Raw genomic sequence first — 21,993 nt, forward strand, 5'->3', positions numbered from 1 at the left:
CGTGTTTGCAGTTTTAATACTTGTGCCAGTATTCTTTACCTCGATTTTATGCAAACATCAAATTCCCAAAACAACATGCCCCGATATTATAGCATGTGCTTGAAGAAATTGCAGATAGGCTGCTCAAAAACAATGAACTCTCTTATAGCATATGAAACTCTTCTTCAAATCTCACTCACACGTTAATGTGTTATTTGAATATTTTATTCCACAGGAAATGGCCTCCCTGCGCCTGACCCCGCCAAAGCGACACTTTCACTTTTACCGAATGTTGAAGAAATAAGCCCGGCAAGTTATTCTAAGAAGAGTCCACACCCTTAAGCAGAAAAGCAATGCGAGAAAATATTGATTTACAACACTGTCTAATGAAACCACAACAATAAATTTCAAAAGTTTACTACAAATTTCTAGCTAGTGTCAGCCCGAATGATCTCAAAATGTATTTTGTTAGTTAGAGTTAACTTGTGTGTGCCTCTGTAACACTCTTTAGCCACATGATTTCTGAATGTCTCTTTTTTTTTTTTCTCTCTCCGCTTACTCTTCTTCTAATTTAATGTATCAGACTTGCTTTCGATTTCTAAAACGTAGTGCTTGCATCTGGTGGTATTTTCATTGTGCTCTTTCTTTTTTTTTTTTTTTTCGTTTAGTTCAGTTCATGCACGTTCTGTCGCTGAGTGCCACTTTCTGGGGTTCTCGGGCCCCTCTCAGGCTGTTTCTAGCAACATTTACGCCTTGAAATTCTCCAGCATGTAATTGTGGCTCCGAAAAAAATTTAAAAAAAATTAAAAATAAATAAAATATAATGCTGGTTTTGTGGGATAAAGAAAGGAAAGATCAGTGTTCAGCAGTAAGCGCTTTGTACAAGTAAATTATTAAGCGTAATTTTGTGCTGATATATTTTCTTTCACGAAAGATTAAGTATTTCCAGTGTTTTGCAAATCAGAATCTCAAAAGTGTCGAGCGTGGAATTCCTACCTTTTTATTCATTTTAAATCATAGATACCATTGGAGTAATCTGTGATGCTATGCATAATTCGGTAACGTTGAACACCTTACACTTGCGTAAGCATGCAAGTAATTCCACCACTTATACAGCATTCTATGTTTTTCTTTAATTATTATCCATCTATCCATCCAGAAGGGACCTCTTAGCTGCTCATAACGTGGCGGAGCATGCGTGGAACGATCTTACATTTTTCTTCGTTTTTCCAAAAACCTTTGTCAAGTGTGCACAAGCAAGAACGTTCACGGCGAACGACATAAAAGTACTATAAGTACAAAAACAAAGCCCCAGAGCTTTACGTGAGTGCTTTAAATTTCTTATAACTACTGCTTCAGTACACGCTATGAAGGGACAGGAAAGCAGGGAGGAGCGAGGAGCAAGATGAAAGTGGGGAGGGGGGGGGGGGGGGGAGGGGCAGCACTGCAGTTTTGAGTTAAGTAAGGAGACCAGAGTAGGCGAATCCTTTATTCTGCTTCTCAAGTTCCTCGCGCCAAAATTCCTCACCGTTTCTCTTTAATATGTTTATCTCTCTGTCTCTCTCTCTCTGGCAGGCCTGGCGTATTCTTTTTTATTTTTTTCAACTCGGCATTCCGGTGAAAGCAGTTGCCTTACGCGGACTCACACGCGGGCCACAAAAAATTCGTTTGGCTAAATGTTAGCGCTTGTTCTGTTTATTTGTTTCATTTTATCATGATAGAGTTTGGTTCGAGCAACTTGCTCTGCGATACCGCAGGCGACATGCCAGTTTATCCGTGGCCGTGAGACGCGTCAGGTGCAGGCCCACTTCTCCTATATGCGCCAACTCGCGATGCAAGAAAACCTGCGGTCAGCAGAGAATATAGCCGCTGGAAGGCACTGGTACAGGAACAGGGAGCGAAACCTATTTGCGAATTGACCATTCTTTGCCGGTCACACACACACACACAAAAGGTACGAGGGATTGCTCTCGCTCCTCGGTAGCGCCGCCGTGGGTTGCCGCTTGTCCCAACGACTCGTGCGTGTGGAAACCGCGAAAGCGGGTCCTAAAGTGAACAATTGTCCGCGGTGGGTTGTATCTCCGCCGACTGAAAATGAGAGTGCTCTTTGGCGACGCGGAGGGACCAACAAAGCAACAAATTGAACCTGCGGGTGTCGTTGGAGCAGTGAACAGGAAAGGGGTGTGCCGAAGAGGAGAGATATTAAGGTAAGGCCGAGGAGGGAGGACAGGATGCGTGCTCGTCTCATTTGGTAATACCCGTGAGCTTTAGCGTGTGTTGTGCGTGTTGAGGGGCATGTGGCTGAGATGTGTCGCAAAGCGGGGTTGGCCGTCGCCGAGTCGGAAAGATGGGCGATTTTCGAAACGCCGACGAAATGAGCCCGCGAAGGGGTGAAGCGCTTAGTTCTTTGTCACCATTGCGATATACGTGAACTGTTTTACTCCTATCGATTTTTGTTCGGACCCTGTCGCTCTCTCTTTCATCTATCTTTGTTCTAAACCCCAAACCTCCGTATTAAGGTTTGAGAAAAATCGAAATGGCCCTCTAAATTTTTATAACTTTTTCGTGATTTGTAATGCTGCTATCTGACATATACGAGATACAGAACCAATGAAAAGCAAATGTTCATAAAGGATATCCACAGATAAGTACTAAATATTCCGACAGATTGACATGCTTAGCTGTTTGCTTAAAAAAATGCTTGTATTGGCGATGCGTGTAGTGAAGAGATAAGTAGTTCTAGAGTTCATTGGCCAATGAGAGCAAATGTAGAATATAGCAGTCTACATAAAATAACAACAACAAAAAGGATAAATACTCTATTTCACCTGTCGGTAAGCTGTTATAAAATATAGAAATCTAAAAGTGACACAGAGGTGGGAGATTTGTTTTTTCAGCCCGTCAATTTACTCTCCCACGGTACTCTGTCTCACAAACTGTTTACATCACTATGAAATGAAGGGATATCTGGGCTCATCAGGTTGGCGCGTGTTACATGATTGTGCTCCAACCACCGCCTTCGCACAGGACAGTGCAGTATACGAGCACAACCATGTAATGTGCGCCGCCCTGACAGGCTGAGTGGCAAAGAGTATAAATGTCACGATGGCGTATGAATACTGCATGAGGGATAAATAATGTCGGGTACATGATTACAGGTTACCAATTAAAGCATCACAGCGTGGCGCTGTGACCTCCTGCAAACCGCGCCCCCTCCGAGTGGCGCCACCTAACTGACCGGGCAGGCCGACTCATTCTCCTGCTGAATTGTATGCGTCTGCTCCGTTTGCACGTCAAAGAAACTTCTCTTACGCGCGCGTGCGCCTTCTCATTCGCGTTGCGACATCACTGTAGAATAAATTTCTTTGGTGCGCGCGGTACAGTGGGTACTTCGAGCTGTTGTCATTAACACTTTTTTGTAGTGAGTGAACCATCATGTAGTACACTAAGTGAAAACAAAAACGGCACCTCCGAGCAAATCTACGGCACGACCACGCTCCGCTTTTAAGAGCGTTAGTACTTAGATTTGTCGGTTTCTCGTCCGTTTCTCCGTTGCCGTCAGATTCAAGATCGCGGACTAGTCACGTGATCATAGCTACAGCATTGCAAATTATTTATGAGCTACCACGTCACCAACCCCTCAATGAAGTCCACCACCTGCCACCGTGTGCGACGTCATGATTCCCCAAGGCCACGTTGCTGAGAACGCCCCACCACCGCTGCATTACCTACTACACTATCGACTAGCCTTATATACTCCACCAGGGAATGCGGCTATGTGTCACCAATTGCAATCACTATTGGCGGAAAAATTCTGGTCCATCCGTTTGATGTAAAGAATTCTGAGTGATGTCAAACGAACCAGCCCCATGTGGCGTGCAGAATTCTTTTTCGAGCTGAGTCCTAACATGCGCGAGGGATTTGCACCAACAATCTTTGTTCCTCGAAACCGTTACGGGGTGCGACTGTCGGGAGGCCATGGCGGGCGATCCACTGGTCGTAGAGAATTGCAGATGGCGCTAACCCAATTGTTTTTCGTGATGAATACGTTAATATTAAAATTGAGGATTGCGCTAGATTGACCGACGACTTCGACCACCTGTTCAAGCTGAAGGGCCAAACCCAGGAAACGACCGCATGATGTAGTGTGTGGACGGCAACCGAAACAGCGTCTCCCTTCTGTTCATGGACGCTGGGGTGGACTAGCTCACTGACCGACGCCTTGGCGCAGATGTGTTTGTTTAGCCAACGCGCAGCACCACCAGCGTGTTCGAATTTTTGGAAGGTTGAACACGCCTCCGACGCAAAGACTAAGCTGCACATCCCGAAGATTAAGCAAGAACATTCCCCGGCGCTAATTTAGGATGCATAGGAGGTGCGTACTGTTCGCACTTAACAACGACCAGACTTTTCGATGAGCCGGTCATCACTGTTGCCGGGTCACCATCTTGCCAGTAGACAAGAGAGTGTGACGGGACGTCATAGGCGGGTATTTTACAAATTCTGTGCACGTAACTGAACTGAAATGTTTGGATAATATATAAGTGACTAAATTGCGCAGCTATAAAAACGTTCACAGGGGCTTCATTAAAACCTGGACCGAAGTTCTTGATTTCAGTGTTTTTCAAATACGTGTGTACAGTTTCCTGTAAATCTCGGCTCATCTCTTCTTCTGTGACCAGCGCCAGAGACCGTGAGGCTGAAGAGCGCGTTGTCAGACCTGCTATTTTCTTGCTTACCTAGCCTTTATGTACGGTCGTAGTTAGCGCAATTAATATTCAGAGCGCAGTAACAAATGTCTGCTTATACAGAGACCCTCCCCCCGCACACACAAAACGGCACTGTATGCTATATATATATAATAGCGTCTCGCATTTCTCCAATTTTCTGGAACTCTCTAAGCGACGCTGTGCGCGTTCATTTGCGCTGCGCTGACTTAACGAAAGTGTACGCCGGTTTCGCGGCAGCATGCCTATCTGCAGCAAGTACTGAAAGAACGTCCGGGCCGCAGAAGTTAAATAGCTATAGGGAAAAATAGCTATAGGGAACGGACTTATTTAATTACTCGGGCGAGGCAGTGGCACAGACAACACCAGCAAGATTCTTTGTCAATAATTGTGAGCGTATGACTGCGAAATCACTCATAAAGTACTCTAAAGTGGGCATCATATGACAGGTGTAATCAGATCGGGAGAAGCAGCTTAGTAGTACCACTCTAAAGAAAGTATTAAAGGTTTTGTCTTGTCAGTATTCACATAACGTGAACCCGCTAGCTACGAAGAGGTTTGAAATTTAATTGATAACGGCGTAGAGAGCTATGGCCAGGAAAGTAATAAGCACAAGCTGAAGAGACTGGAAGAAGGCAAGTGGGTCAGGTAACGTCAGGGCTGAAATCATAAAGAAGCAGATTGACCGGATCTGCGCGGTTGCTACGGGGACTCAGCTGCTGGACTGAGAACACTCCTCCCATCGGGCTTGGCATCATCATCATCATCATCATCATCATCAGCCTGATTATACCCACTGCAGGGCGAAGGCCTCTCCCATATTTCTCCACTTAACCCGGTTCTGTGCTAGCTGCATCCACTTGACCCCTGCGAACTTCTTAATCTCATCCGCCCACCTAACTTTCTGCCGCCCCCTGCTACGCTTTCCTTCCCTTGGAATCCAGTTTGTTACCCTCAGCGACCATCGGTTATCCTCTTTTCGCACTACATGTCCTGCCCATGTCCATTCTTCTTCTTAATTTCCACTAGAATGTCGGTAACTTGATTTATTTCTCTGACCCACTCTGCACGCTTTCTATCTCTTAATGTTACCCCTACCATTTTTCGTTCCATAGCCCTCTGGGTTGTCCTCAATTTAAGTAGAACTCTCTTGGTTAGCCTCCACGTTTCAGCCCCATAGGTGAGTACAGGCAAGATGCAACTGTTGTATACTTTTCTCTTGAGCGATACCGGTAAGCTGCTAGTCATAATCTGTGAGTGCTTGCCAAATGCACGCCATCCCAATCTTATTCTTCTTGTTATTTCCTTTTCATGGTCCGCATCTGCGGTTACTATCTGTCCTAAGTAGACATATTCGCCTACTACTTCCAGTATTTCGCTACCTAATGTAAACTGCTGTTCCTTCCCGAGGCTGTTGAACATTACCTTAGTCTTCTGCATATTGATTTTCAAGCCTACCTTTCTACTTTTTCTGTCTAGGTCATCAATCATTATTTGCAGTTCATCCCCCGAGTTGCTTAGCAAGGCAATGTCATCAGCAAATCGCAGATTACTGAGGTATTCTCCATCTACCCTTATCCCTAACTGCTCCCATTCCAAGTCTCTGAATACTTCCTCTAAACAAGCTGTGAATAGTACTGGGGAAATTGTGTCTCCTTGTCTAACACCTTTCTTTATGGGAATTTTGTTACTTTCTTTATGCAGAACTATGGTTGCTGTACAGCCACTATATATATCTTCCAGCACTTTCACGTACGGCTCGGCATCGTTTACACACAAAAAAAAAGTTTTCTCCAACTCCTGTGATCGACTCCTAATGTGACAGGCAGGGTTGCAAAGGCGCAGTGGTCTGCGTGTAGCAGTTGCATGCTACTTACGATGGTCGTTGTTGTGGCGATGGTGGTGGTGAGGATGATGACTACGATGATGGTGATGATATGCGTACTGTCGATAAACCACAATGAATGTCGGCAGAGGTCAGGTTTATGCGAGATGAGACTCTCAATATCAACTATATACTTCTCGCCTCATCAGATGCTTTGCAGAGCGTCCCAAAATTGGGGTTAGGCACCGCATGCCCATAATATCGGCCGACCGCCATTCACTTTTAGGTGGAATTAATAAAGGCGCTCTCCATTTGCTAGATGTCTAGTCAAAATGGCAGTTCTCAAGTAGGCCCGAATACAATGCAAAAAGCCTGTTCCTTGAAAACACGGCAATACACGGATTGAAGAGACGGCAATACACTGAACTGTTAGTGTGGGATCTGTGCGCAATGCATCCACGTCCTTTATCTGCGAATGCAGATGAAGCATTTTTGGGGAAGACACTGAAAGAATATGTTGTTCTTTGCGAGCCTTGGGAACATTCTATGCCAGACAGCAAGGTGCCCACGCCATACAACTTTATAATGTTCACTGTTAAGTGAAATGTACAGCAAATGGTCGTTCTTACTCGGGTAGGCTGAGCAACTCTCGCCGTCACACCTACCCGACATTACAGGTCAAGAAATTGCAATTGATCCTCTGTAAATAATATGCGTATTAAATTTTAATAAAACATTAGGTAGGTTAAAGCATAGTTAAACCAAGGGTCATGCGAAAGCGTTACGACCGTCAACATTGCGTTAAATTCTTAAACATGCTTTCGGTTATAGTCAGCCTTAGCCTTGCAGCCTGTTCGTCTAGTGTTTGAGCAGCTCGTATCATCTTCTGCGTCCGACGTTTTTTCCGCTTCTTCACACTTGGCAGCATATTTAGGATCCAAGGCTTTGCTTGACGGTTTGACATTGAGAGATTGGCACTAATTTTGGCAAACCGTTAAATGTCTTTATCCCATGGCATGCAATTGGAGATACCTGCATCGCTGCGCCACTCATTTTAGGAAGCTGGCGTGAAATGGAGGTCACTCAATGATAGCCTACGATCAAATGACGTACAAGAAGTTAGGGGAGGTACACATATCAACCACAGAGTATCCGTTCCGTCGTGCATGCCGTCGTCCCTCTCACCACTTCAGTGGCTCGAAAGCGGCTGCAGTCAAAGTTCCTATGGCAACCATTGAGTCAGCTGGCATTAAAGTTGCTATGGCAATGGCTGGCATCACTCTTGCCATGACAATCAGGCATGGAGACATAACACAAACTTGAGAAGAGGGGCGCAAGCATGGAGGAAGGAAACAACTTAGGAGAGGCTCTTGCATTCCCAATGCATTGGAGAAAATGTGGCGGAAGTGACGTCAAAATTTAGGGTTCTCCAAGTCGGGCCATTAGCAACGGCGACGCCGTTGCTGTGAAAACTCGGGCCACTAGCAACAGCGTTGCTAAGGGCCCTAGGTAGGTGAGCGTCGCGGAGAAAGAGAATGCGGAGGGTCAAAGAGGAGGAGAGACGTTGCAGCGTCCGGGCGCGGCGCGGTCGCGGCGGCTTCAAAAAAAAAAAATGACGTCAGGGCCACTCCTAAGTTCTTCCCTTCCTCCATGGGCGCAGGTTAAGCGCTTTTGCATTAAAATGGTACGGTAGTCTAAACTTTCTTAACAATCCTGGAGTCAATCATTAAGAATACTGCATAGATTCACGGTCAGCAAGCCCGGAGATATCTCTGCGCAGACATTTCAGGTGACATCACGCCGCTGATGGAAAAATAAAAATATCTTTCTGATTGACATTCGCTGCGTTCCCAAATGCGATTCTTGCACTAGCTAGCCCCATCATGAACCCTTAATCGGTTTCGCTGTGGCATGCTATCAAAAATCTGCAACCCACATTCGATCAGTTGCAAGATACCGCACCGAACGTTTTTAGGCAACCACTCAGTACATCAACCGTAAGTGTATAGCATAGATTCGAGAGCCAGAAGATATCTGAGTGTTTACCGGCTAGTCAGTGCGGTCATTATGCCTATGCTTTAGGTTTGTATATCTGCTCTTCTGCTGAGTGGTAGTGCTGTTTAGAATGGCCGACAACTCACTACTAAGGTCACGCGCAGCGGACCAGAAAAACAGAAAAAACAATAGAGAAATTTAATGTGTGCAGTCCCTCGGTATGAACCCTGGACTCGTACAGACGCGCGGCGCCCTTATGACCGCTCGCACGCGACAGCTTCACCGCGAAAAGTCGTGCGCGTGAAGCATGAAATTCACATGCATTTCTTAAGCAATCGTGCTTGAGAGCCATTAGACCGTACGATCACGGGAGACCAACCGTCACCGAGAAAGATTTCACCGTGCACAAGCTAGCATAGTTTGAGCAAAGACTGTTTCTAAGAGGCGTTCTTACCGTATAATTTATGGAGTCGTTTGAGTCGCAAAGTGTGTACACCTCGAAATATTTAAGACGTACTTTAGATGCCCAAATCGCAAGCTGCTTCAGTTAGACCATATGCCCTAAGCTCGCAAAACTGTCCGAGGTCAAAGACGTGTAAGAAAATAAAGAAACAACAAGCTTCCCTGAAGTTGTCAAAGACGTGCTAAAGTGCTCAAGTCATGGCAGAAAACACATATATCGTGTGTACGCCCCGATAAAATCATTTCTAGTAATACTTTGAAAAATCGTCTCACGAAACTTTAACACAAGCTTAGAGTCTCTCAGGACGTTAGGATATCAGTGATTCCTAAAGGATCCCAGTACCGTCGAGTTTCCATGAATAATACAGTGGGTGCAGTGCTTCTGGCCTGGTGTTTGGCCCGAATGGGGTGAAGCATTTCAAAAATAGTTCTCTGATCCCACCTTATGTCGGCAAATAATACTGTTCGTCATTGAGTTGTTCGGCCATAACTGGCGTTGCGCCGTTGTAGTCTATTATCATCACTCTTTTCAAGTTAATCTCACCGAAAGTTTTAATGCTTATTGACCGGAATCTCAAAGCGCGGCCATTTTTTGTTCTCTCAAGTGTGAACGGGCTTGAAGCGGCAACAGATTTTTTTTTTTTTTTTTACGTTTCTTACACTGAAACTGATGGTTGAATACTATGAGATGCGATGGATTGCAGGTAAGAGATTCACACACGAGGCGGTAGCACGCAAAAAAAATCAAAAACTCTAATTTAACACTGAGAATTTCGTTGAAACATGTAAAAGCGAAAAAAGAAAGAAAATGGATGTGGCTTATCCCCGCTATGCTAGGATAGCGAAAGCTACGTTTGGCTTAGTTAAGCTTGTTTGGTTGCTATGTGGTGTTAAGTCGATTTGATACCACAGTCTCTCGAACATTACACATATGTGTCCAAATGAACGGCTCACAAAATCCGTTATGAGGGTCTGAGTCGCGTTAGCAGTTTCGGATAGCCGAATGGTGTGATCGGTCACATGACGGGACTCCACATCTTGCTCTGCTTGACTTCTGCCGTCTTCTTCCGTCGTAGACTCCATCTCGATGGCCTAGCGCCGCCTATTACACTCCGCAGGTTGGCGTCTCCGCTTCGCGAGTCATCGTTCTTCTCGCTCTCCGGGTATCTCTGCTGCTCGCTTTGCCTTTCTGAGCTTATTTTCTCTCTGTTTATCAGCCAAGTGCCAGGCCAAGACTTCTGAATTGGAAGAGCTAATTTTGTCATGTCTGTACCGCCGTAGTGCAGCGGCCGAACTTTCTCCCTCCACGCCCATTAACAGACTTAGCCACACCAGGCACTCGGACACGAAGCATCAGCTCATGCTGCTCCAGCAAGCCAGAGTCACTGCTGAGGCCAACGAACTCCTGGACCAATAAGAACTGTTGACCATTGCTCTTTCTTAACCCACTACTAATGAGGTTTATCAATCACTCAATCCCTCTATGCCGTCACGTGTCTGACAAGAGCGAGCGCCTCGTCTCCTATATATACATGCCACGGCGCATACGCACAACTGCGGTGGCGGCGCACCTGAGACGTCACGCGTGGCTGCGGCGCCGAGGTTGCTGACGGAGTTGGCGGCGGTGAACCTCTAATGTCACACGCGGCACACCTGTGGCGAAAACCGGTCTTGGCGAATGAGGACTACCGCTCTTTTTTAGGCACTGCGAAGTGCGCGAAGGTTAACGCAGTGTAGCTTTCGCTACAAACCCAAGCGCAACAAACGAAGATAGACTAAAAAGAAAAGGTCCACAGAGATTTTTGTGTCCTTCTGGATGATGGTACGTCTGACGGAGTATGTGGTTCTGGCTGCGTCCCGAATCAAGGTGTTGGGTCAATGGCAGCGTCGGCAGTTAGGCCCCTGCACTGCAGCCTGAACCCGTCATTTACGCGACTCATTCGCGTATCTCAGATATCCGGAGCCGCGTCGGTAGAGACGCTGGCAGCTTGCGTTCGGTCAACCGGGTTATGGCCACGTCACCACAGCTGCAATCTACGGAAGGTGCCCGAGAACAGCGGCGACTGAGTCTGGTGGCTCATGCTGATAAGTCTGGATAATGGTTGGTCCGAGCCTGGAGGCCCGGACGTCTGTGGCAGAGTTCCAAACATGGTAACCCGGTGCGGTGGCAGACACATCCAGCTGAATCTTCTCTTTCCGACTGCTCTCCGTGTTCTCTCACGCTCCTCACGCACTAACGTTTTCACTTTCTGTCTTTCCACGGGGCACATTCTGCATGCGCCACGCGTTCGTTTTCTTCCCGCTCCTTCTCTTCGTCATCTTCCTGCGTGCTCCTTGTGTGGCACTGGCTCCAAACAAATATATTGTCACGACCCAAAGAGCATCACACGTGCGATTAGGTACTGTACGGACACAGAGCGACGTACAGGCAGACCCACGAAGCGTTCTGCAAATCTTCGAGGAATGTCCGGCCCGAGCACTCTCCACGCCCCAACAACCACTTTGTCGTCGTTGCGGCCCAGCGCCGAGGCCGCACGGTGCTATGCATGGGACATTATTTTCTCCCTAAAAATAAGTAAGCACCGCCTCGATGCGTAAAGAGTTACGTTCAAAAAAAAAACGAAACAGAAAAAGAACCACACAATTACTTCGCAAAGCATTACACAGCCTGGACAAGATGGTACACGGAAAGCTAGTAAACAAAGCGTCGCTGACGCTCAGTCCCGGGAAAAGTAAGGCTTGAGCCTCACTACGTGCATGACTTCGGGCTGTCGTGACGCTGGGGCTACGTCGACCCGGCCTTCACTTGGTAGCGTGCAGAGACTCGGGGTTGAAGTAGGATTGAATCTTCGAAGTTGGTGAAATATTTACAAGCAGGTTTAATGGCACTTTGAGAAAACTTATTTACAAGATTATTTACAAGAAAAAGAAGGGTACATCAGCAAAATGGCAAGCGTTAAGAGTTCATAGCGAGAAGCGACTGGATGAGCCGTTTACCCAGGGCTCAGAGCGCTTTTTTCGGCTCTGCACTGTCCTTAAAACCCCCTATGTCCAGCCCCTCTCTGAAGATGCTGACCAACCAAATCCAGGGCACGCCCCTCAGATATCGGCATCCAATCGACCACATCACTGCACTGATGGTCTGAAGCACTGACTGGCCCGGCATTGTTTCGTTGAGCCTGGTCACTTGTTGGCGGGAAAAGCTTGGGAACGGCGAGGAGGTACATTTCTATTCTTCAGCCAAGAATCGATAGGCAGCTGGTTCCGGCAAGTGGATTTACTTCTCAGAAACCCAAGTGCACGTGCGCGCCACATAATGATCCCAGCATTGTCCCTTTCCGACAATTGCAAATCTTTCCTGCATTCCTGGGAAATCACTTAATGGCCGTATGCGTCATGCTCCTTTCTTGTCCTGCAAGTCAGCGGACATGTCACTCTGTCGTCTTCTTTTGGACAGTAGGCATTCCTTACTTGACCATAGCGCTTCTCGACGGGAAGGGTGAACAATTGAACGAAAGCACTTCAGGCTATTTCCCGCAGGGGGACATTTCTTTGTGTTTTTCTAGACGTTCTCTTGACAGGGTCAATTTGGCATTTGCAGGGTGTCCACAAAGCAAAACAGGCTTACAAAACAGGATTCCTGGAAACAGGCTCACTTAGAGCCATTGTACCAACACCACATATCCGCAGCACTTATCCATGCCCACAGGCGAACAATAGAGTGCGCAAATGCGGATGCACGGTCGTAACAGCCTCCTCCCCCGCCAGAAGAGTCTCGGAGGGCAGCAGTCGCAGCTGCTGCATGAAGAGACGACTTAATGGCCTGCACGTGAACACTTGAAGCTCGCTGTTGCTTGTCGCGTTGTCTTGATTGTTGTAGGCCAAATTGCTCGAGCTGTCTGAAACTCAACCACATGTCGAAGCAAGCACTCGGCTCCCGTCTGAAGAGACCAGGTTAAAAGAAAACTGCCATTGTTGTTCGAGAAAAGCCCACTCTCAAGACGTTCAGGACCCACGTATTCCTAGAAAACCAAACGTGCTGCTTTACATAGTCACACATGTACAAGTGCACGAGAAAAAAAAAAGCTGATTATCAATTTGGGTACATGGTGAGGAACACCTAACACCGCTTAGAAAGAGCGGCTAAGCGCGTCCGCATTCCCATTTAATTTCCCCTTTTTGTATCTTATTTCAAAATTGTACTGCTGTAAAATCAGGCTCCACCTAAGAAGGCGACTGTTCTTCGATGTCGCAGTTTGCAGCCAAGCCAGGGGACAATGGTCCGTCTCTACGGTGAATTTGGCCCCTCCAAGATAGCACTGCAATTTTTGAATGGCCCATACAATGCAAGCGCACTCTTTCTCTGACGCGCAATAAGCTCTCTCTCTAGAACTCAGTTTTCTGCTCAGGTAGAGCACGGGGTGCTCATTACCGTCGTCATCTCTCTGGCAGAGAACAGCACCTAGCCCTCGATCACTGGCATCACACTGGACCGTGAATTCTCGGCCATAGTCTGGAGCTCGCAATACCGGACGGCTAATCAGCACAGCCTTCAGGTTTACGAAGGAGGCTTCCTTTTGTTCGTCCCAGACTACATTTGTCGGTTCTGTCTTGCGGAGAGCGTCGGTCAGAGGGCTAGCCAAAGCTGAATAGTTAGGGATGTAGTGATTGTAGTATCCCGTCAGACCCAGGAATGCTCGAATTTCCGTCTTCGTGCTCGGCCGCGGGTAGTCTGCTACCGCAGAAATCTTAATCTCGCTGGGTTTCCTGAACCCTTGACCTACATTGTGACCCAAGTAGTCCACGGTCGCCCTTGCCAGGCAACATTTCTCGGCCTTTACGGTTAGTCCAGCTTGACGCAAAAGGCTCAGTACAGCTCTTAGATGTACCATATGGTCCGCCCATGAGTCGGAAAAAACCGCAATGTCGTCTAAATAAGGCACCGCGAATGTTTCACACCCCTTTAAAACCCTATCCATGAGTCGGGAAAAACAAAATGGAGCATTTTTGAGCCCGAAACTCACCATTGTTGGCTGGTAGCTGCCCGTCGGAGTGACGAAAGCCGCGTATCTGCTGGCGCGTTCAGTGAGCGGTACTTGCCAGTATCCTCGAGTAAGGTCCAGCGTAGTCACATATGCCGCTCTACTGACCTGTTCTACTCTCTCCTCAATATTCGGAATAGGATACACTTGATCCCTGGTGAGAGAATTTAGCTTTCGGTAGTCTACCACAGGCCTAGGGTCTTTACCTGGAGCTTCTACTAAGATCATAGGCGAAGCATAATCGCTTTCCGAGGGTTTTATTACTCCCAATTCCAGCATGCGAGTTACTTCCCTATCCAGAATTTCTCTTTGCCTTGGAGAGAATCGGTAGCACCTTGATCGCACTGGCACGTCTGAAGTCAGCTCAATATCGTGCTCAGTCAAATCAGTTCTGCCTGGCCTGTCCACGAAGCAGGCCTCAAACTCTGTTATTATCTCGCCCAGATCGGACAGCTGGGATTTCTTTAGTTCTCCTCTCTGCTCTGTCTTCTTGAGAAGCTCCTGAGCGTTGCTTCCTTTTCCGCTGAGGCAAACCAAGTTATCCCCCATCTCCTCGGGAAGGTTTAACGTTAGATTTACCACGGCTTCCCTCTGCACATAAGGCTTCATAAGATTGCAATGATAAATGCGCACTGCTTTACGCCTATCGGGGATTTTCACTGCGTAGTTAGTGTCAGAAAGCTCTGCAACGACTTTAGCAGGTCCTTCCCACTGTACTTCGAGCTTATTCTTGGGATCATTGGCTTGCTCCATAGCTAAGTCCTCTCGGGTTACACTTAGAAGTCTCGTGAGATTACTAGACACCGGCGGCAAGAGGTTACTCTCAAGAACGTCCTCATTCCGCGTCTCATCAAGCTCACTTTCATGTTGACTTATCTGAGATGCCTCGCTCTCAAAGTTTTCTGACCTGCTATCTTCCGCATTTACCACTGTTTTAACTGCCGTTTCCTCAGCTGTGGATTTTTCTGGAATGAGCAGTGTAGCTAGTTCTCGCGCCTTTGAACGGGTTAAGGCTTGCACAACTCTGTCTCCGAAAAGGATGCCCCTCTTTCGCAGTAGCATGTCCGATTTGTTAGAAAACAAATACGGATAGCACTTAGGAAGCTTTCCTGAAACGGCAGCATCGGTTGTTAACTTGCCGAAAGGGCCCTCGATGACCACGTTCGCGATTGGCAAGCACACACTCTGTTCCTCCACTACCTGGCGGATCCATGCACACTGTCCTGTATAGTCGGAAGGCGACACATACGCCGGATGGACAACATCCATCGTTGCGGCCGAATCGCGCAGTACCTTGCAAGGCTTCCCGTTGACTACTAGGTCATGCAGGTAGGGTTCTAAAAGCTGCATATTTTCATCGCAGTCCCTGACATACGAGAAAGCAATCTTTTCTTTCCGGCAGTTGACGGCAATGTGACCCTGCTCAATACACCTAAAGCATGTGAGCGGCTTCCTAGCCTCAAGCTTATTCTTTGTGTTCTGCGCGTTGGTCACTTCCCCACTTTTCTCACTGCCGTCCTTTCTAGGGCGTTTGCCTGAAGAAGCCTTCCTTTCTTCGTTTGCAAATCTAGCAAAGTGCCTTTTCTGACGGTTATTCGCACTGAACTTGGGATTGCGGGGCCTATCCACTGCTGGGTTGCTGAATTGTCGGCGCGAAGCGTACTCCTCAATGAGTTCGGCAGCTTCAGTTGCCGACTTAATGTCGCCTCGGTCCTGTAACCAATTTCTTTCTTTTTCTGGGAGGCAGTTATAAAACTGCTCCAAAAGAATTCGCTCGATTACAGCGTCCCTATCACTGTAGGAATCTGTGCTCTTTAGCCACTCGCCCAAATTGACTCTTAGATTGTACAGGAATTCAGGGTAACTCTCGTCCCCGGACTTGGTAGCTTTCCGAAAACGTTGTCTGAACGCCTCGGCGCTAAGCCTATACTTTCTCAGAAGGCAAGCTTTGACCTTCTCGTAGTTGTCCGCGTCCTCCTTGCTTAGCCGCGCGACAACCTCCGCTGCCTCGCAGGGCAGAACCGTCAATAATCTCTGAGACCACGTGTCTCGCTGGAAGGACAGTTTTTCGCAGGTTCGCTCAAAGTTAGCCAGATACAGACCGATATCCCCTGATATCACATATGGCTGCATGTACTTTGACATCTTGAAATCTGCCTCCTTGTTGAGAAGAGGCACCGCTAGCTGGGGACAATTGCCCGACCTCTTGCTCAACTCTAGTTCTAATTTCCGGAGCTCAATTTCTAGCTCCAGCCTTTTTGCTTCTCTTTCAATTTCACGCTTCTTTTCCTCTTTTTCCCTCTCAAGTTCACGCTTCTTTTCCTCTTTTTCCCTCTCAAGTTCACGCTCACGCCTCTTTTCCTCGTTTTCCCGCTCTTTCTGCTGTCTGAGCTGCTCCTCCTTTTTTTGTCCGATGAGGTTCCATGCTTCACTGAGCTCCTCATCATCTGTTCCCAAATCAGTGATTGCCTTTATAATCAAGGGTTTTCGTGCCAAACCACTTGTATTAATTCCCAATTCCTCACACAATAGCAACAGGTCCGGTTTCTGCAGCTTTTGTAGGTCCATGATCGCTCCGAGTGTCGGCTACTTCCAAAACAACTGTGCAAACTACCAAACCTAAAGGCGTTTCCACACTCTCTTTACCAGTTCTAAAATCTAACCCTGTTCTAGAACCTGGTCCACATCAGAAGAAAAGCCAAGCACTCACCCACACATGCGATCGATGTTCCGAGCTGCTCTCTTGTTGGCCGATTGTTGCGCCTGCTTGTTGCTTGAGATGCCACCTCCGATCACAAGATGTGGCTTGTAGATTCTGATCCACCTCGAATCACCAGATGTTGTAGCTTGTAGATCCAGATCCCACCTCCAGTCATCAGATGTTGTGGCTTGTAGATTCAGATCCCAACGCTGGTCACCAGTTGTTGTGGCTTGTAGATTCAGATCCCACCGCTGCCACCAGTTGTCGTGACGCTGGGGCTACGTCGACCCGGCCTTCACTTGGTAGCGTGCAGAGACTCGGGGTTGAAGTAGGATTGAATCTTCGAAGTTGGTGAAATATGTACAAGCAGGTTTAATGGCACTTTGAGAAAACTTTACAAGATTATTTACAAGAAAAAGAAGGGTACATCAGCAAAATGGCAAGCGTTAAGAGTTCATAGCGAGAAGCGACTGGATGAGCCGTTTACCCAGGGCTCAGAGCGCTTTTTTCGGCTCTGCACTGTCCTTAAAACCCCCTATGTCCAGCCCCTCTCTGAAGATGCTGACCAACCAAATCCAGGGCACGCCCCTCAGATATCGGCATCCAATCGACCACATCACTGCACTGATGGTCTGAAGCACTGACTGGCCCGGCATTGTTTCGTTGAGCCTGGTCACTTGTTGGCGGGAAAAGCATGGGAACGGCGAGGAGGTACATTTCTATTCTTCAGCCAAGAATCGATAGGCAGCTGGTTCCGGCAAGTGGATTTACTTCTCAGAAACCCAAGTGCACGTGCGCGCCACATAATGATCCCAGCATTGTCCCTTTCCGACAATTGCAAATCTTTCCTGCATTCCTGGGAAATCACTTAATGGCCGTATGCGTCATGCTCCTTTCTTGTCCTGCAAGTCAGCGGACATGTCACTCTGTCGTCTTCTTTTGGACAGTAGGCATTCCTTACTTGACCATAGCGCTTCTCGACGGGAAGGGTGAACAATTGAACGAAAGCACTTCAGGCTATTTCCCGCAGGGGGACATTTCTTTGTGTTTTTATAGACGTTCTCTTGACAGGGTCAATTTGGCATTTGCAGGGTGTCCACAAAGCAAAACAGGCTTACAAAACAGGATTCCTGGAAACAGGCTCACTTAGAGCCATTGTACCAACACCACATATCCGCAGCACTTATCCATGCCCACAGGCGAACAATAGAGTGCGCAAATGCGGATGCGCGGTCGTAACAGGGCCAATGACGCTGATGAGCCCTTGTCATAATTCCGTCAGGCACAACTTCGTATTTCACGTTGCTTAGGTGGCGGAGGACTATGTACGGGCGAAAATACCGATGAAGGAGCTTTTCACAGAGGCCCTTGTGACACACAGGGGTCCACGCTCACACCTGGTCACCCGATTCGTAGTGCACGTCCCTGTGGCGAAAGTTGTAATGTCAGGCATCAGCAGCTTGTAGTCCCCTGATGTGCTAGCGGACTAGCTGGCGTGCTTGTTCTGCTTGTTTCACGAACTAGCCAGCGTCGGAAGGGAGGTCGTCGTCACCGCATGGTGGCATGGCGTCTAACATCATGCGCACCTCCCTGCCATACAAGAGATAGAAAGGGTAAAACATGTTGCTTCCTACCCTCACTGTATTTTAAACTAAGATGATGTAAGGCAGTATTTTGTCCCACGTCTTCTGCTCAACATCGACGCACATAGAAATAATGTCTGCCATAGTCTCATCGAGCCGTTCTGTAAGGCTATTCGTTTCCTGGTGGTAGGCGGAATTCTTCGATGTTCAGTATGGCTCATTGTCAGAATATCCCGTAAGAGCTGAGTGGCGAATGCCTTTCCCTGGTCAGCGATGATGCTCGATGGGGCGCCATGTCCAAGTACGATGTCGTGCATAAGAACTCAGATACTTTGGCAGCAGTACCGCGAGCAAGGACCTTAGTCTCGGCGAAGCGGTCCCAGTAGTCCGTGACAACTACGACCCACTTGTGTCCGGTAGTGACAGAGGCAAGAGCCCAAGGAGGTCTATAACCACTTTGTGGAATGGTATTGGGGGGGGGGGGGGGGGCTCGGTGAACGGAAGCATGCTGGGAGGTGAAGTGCAGGTTTCTTATGCCTCTGGCATTGCCGGCACGTCCGTACGTAATGCTTGACGATGGACGCAAGCTGTGGCCAGTAATAATTTTGGTGGCCTCTAGACAGAGATGGGAGTACCAATTCACCTCATCTGTCGCCTCAGGAACCTGTATGAAGGGCAAGAGGCCACAGTCAGAACTGTGCATGGTCTTACGGATCGGTTTCCGATTGAGAAAGGAGTGAGACAAGGCTGCATATTGCCTATTTAACCTATATGCTGAGTGATTCATGAGGAAGGCCGGTCTGGACGAGTTTTCGAGTGAAGATTGCTGGGAAACATATCAACAGCCTTAGATATGCGGATGTTACCACTTTAATGGCAGAAAGTGAAGTGGAGCTCGAGAGACTTCTGATGCGCATACAAGAAGAGAGTGAGAAGTTCGGGCTTAAACTGAACATTAAAAAGACAAAGATCATGGCCTCTTGTCCTATCAAGTCCTGGAGCATCAAGGGACAAGAAGTGGAAGCTGTGACAAATTTTCTGTTCTTGGGCTCCAAGATTACCTCGGAAGGAGACTGCAGCCATGAAATTAGGAGACGCCTGCTTCTGGGAAAGAGAGCAATGGTTAGCCTTGATCGCCTAGTAAAGAGCAGAGACATTAGTCTGCCAACCAAGATCCGTATAACTCGTGCTATGGTCTTTCCAGTTGTGATGTATGGATGCGAGAGTTGGACTGTGAAAAAGGCTGACCGCCGAAGAATTGACGCGTTTGGATTGTGGTGCTGCCGGAGACTCTTGAGTGTTCCTTGGACGGCCAGAAGATCAAAAGTCGATTTTGTCGACCATAAACCCTGACTGCTCATTGGAGGGTCAAATTCTAAAGTTAAAGCTTAGCTACTTTGGTCATCTGATGAGAAGAGAGGAGTCGCTGGAGAAAGATTTGATGTTGGGAAAGGTTGAGGGTCGCCGGAGAAGGGGTAGGCAGCGAACGCGATGGTTAGATGGCATTCTCGAGGCGCTGCAGATGAAATTATGTGATGTTAGGAAGATAGTGAGAGACCGGAAAGTTTGGCGTGATATGGTCCATAGGGTCACGAAGAGTCGGACACGTCTGAACGACTGAACTGAACTGAGAGAGAGTGCGCGTGTAACAAAGATGACCGGACGTCTGTTCGTTATGACATGCAAGGAGGACTTCATCTCGTAGATCGGATGGTACGACGAGCAGGTACGTTTTGGAACTGGACGCAGCTTTCTTTTAGTAAAGGACGCCACTCCAGAGACAGGTCCAGAGTCCTCGAGCTAGGTGCCGGGGCATAGATATAATCGGGTGCCCCCTTACGAGATGATCGATAAGCAGTCGCAGCTCGGTGTCGGCACGCTGTCTAGTCATGCGGTCGGACGTGCTAACTGCTCTGAGGAAGCTATCGTTGTTCCTAGTGACTCACGGAGGGGGTTCGACGGGTACGCATGACAGGCTATCAGCGTCTGTGTGCTTCCGACAGGACTTGTAAATGATGGCGAAATCGAATTCTTGCAATAATAATGCCCGACAAGCTAAGCGGCCGCAAGAGACTTAAATTCTTCAATCAACGCAAAGAATGATAATCGGTGACGACACGAAATGGTTTCCCATACAGGTACGGTCTAAACTTAGCGGCGACCCATGCTACCGTTAAACATTCTTTTTCTGTGGTAGAGTAATTCGACTCAGCGTGCGAAAGGACGCGGTTGGCGTAGGCAATCACCCTGTCGACGCCGTCTTGCCGTTTAACGAGTACAGCGCCAAGACCTACTTTGCTTGCATCTGTGTGCACCTCTGTGTCAGCATTGTCATCGAAATGTGCGAGTATCGGGGAAGCTTGGAGACGGCGCCGTAGCTCGTCGAAAGCTGTCTGTTGTTCGCTGCCCCAGGAAAATATGTATCATCCCGAGTTAAGAGCGTGAGAGGGCTAGCGAGCTGAGCGAAGTTTTTCATGAAGCGGCGGTAGTAGGAACGGAAACCCAGAAATCGCCGGACTGCTTTCTTGGCTCTAGGAACCGGAAATGCCGCAACCGCCGCGAGTGTCTCAGGGTCAACCCGGACGCCTCCAGCACACACGACATGTCCGAGAAACTTCAATTCAGTGAAACCGAAGTGGCACTTTTCAGGTTTGAGGGGCAGGCTGGCGGACCGAACTGCATCGAGGGCCGCTCTGAGACGGTGCAGATGTGCTTTGAAAGTTGCCGAAAAGATGATCGCATCGTCCACGTAAACTTGACATGTCTGCAACTTTAGACCAGTTGCAGACATGTCCATTCTCTGGAAGGTTGCAGGAGGGCGGCACAGCCCGAAGGGGAGGACATGAAATTCGTACAGCCCATCCGGTGTGATGAAGGCAGTTTTCTCCCGGTCCCCCTCATAAACTTCAATCTGCCAATAGCCACTTCTGAGATCAAATGAAGAGATTTACTTAGTGTGACGACGTCTGTCCCGGGAGTCGTCTATGCGCGGTAGTGGATAAACGTCTTTCTTCGTCACGCTATTTAGCTTTCTGTAGTAGACACAGAAGCGCAGTGTGCCATCCTTTTTCTTGTGGAGAACGACAGGAGACGACCATGGCTTGCATGACGGTTGAATAATGTCATCGGCGAGCATTTCTCGAACTTGCTTCCGGATAGCTTCTCGCTCGCGAGGAGACACACGATAGGGCTGCTGACGGATGGGACGAGCACCTTCGTGGCTAATAATTCTGTGTTTCATGATGTATGTTTACCGCACTTTAGAGGACGGCGTGAAACAAGCACCAAACTCAAGCTAGAGCTCCTGCAGCTCCCTGTTATGAGCGTGCGTAAAATCTGGATTTATGTCAACATCATTGACTGCCTCTTCTTGTACTTTAGACGTGGCTGTCTCGCAGGTAAAGCATTCGGCAACTTCCTAAATGGGGTCTACGTAGGCTATGGCTATTCCACAGAACAGATGGGGATGCTTATTGCTGAAATTTGTTACGAGCATTTCTGTATGACCACCATGAAAGACACCAAAACCGCGTGGTACAGAAACACCTAGAGCAAGCAGAAGGGATAAATTAGGCTCGACAATTCCCAGTCCCCCCGGTGGCTTGTCACAGGTAACTCACGCGAGGATACTGGCGGGGGGGAGGGGGGGGGGGCAGTGTGGCGTTATCTTCGGCGATTC

This window comes from Amblyomma maculatum, chromosome 4 (assembly GCF_055883805.1).
Source record: "Amblyomma maculatum isolate TAMU_Amacu chromosome 4, ASM5588380v1, whole genome shotgun sequence".
Classification (NCBI taxonomy): Eukaryota; Metazoa; Arthropoda; class Arachnida; order Ixodida; family Ixodidae; genus Amblyomma; species Amblyomma maculatum.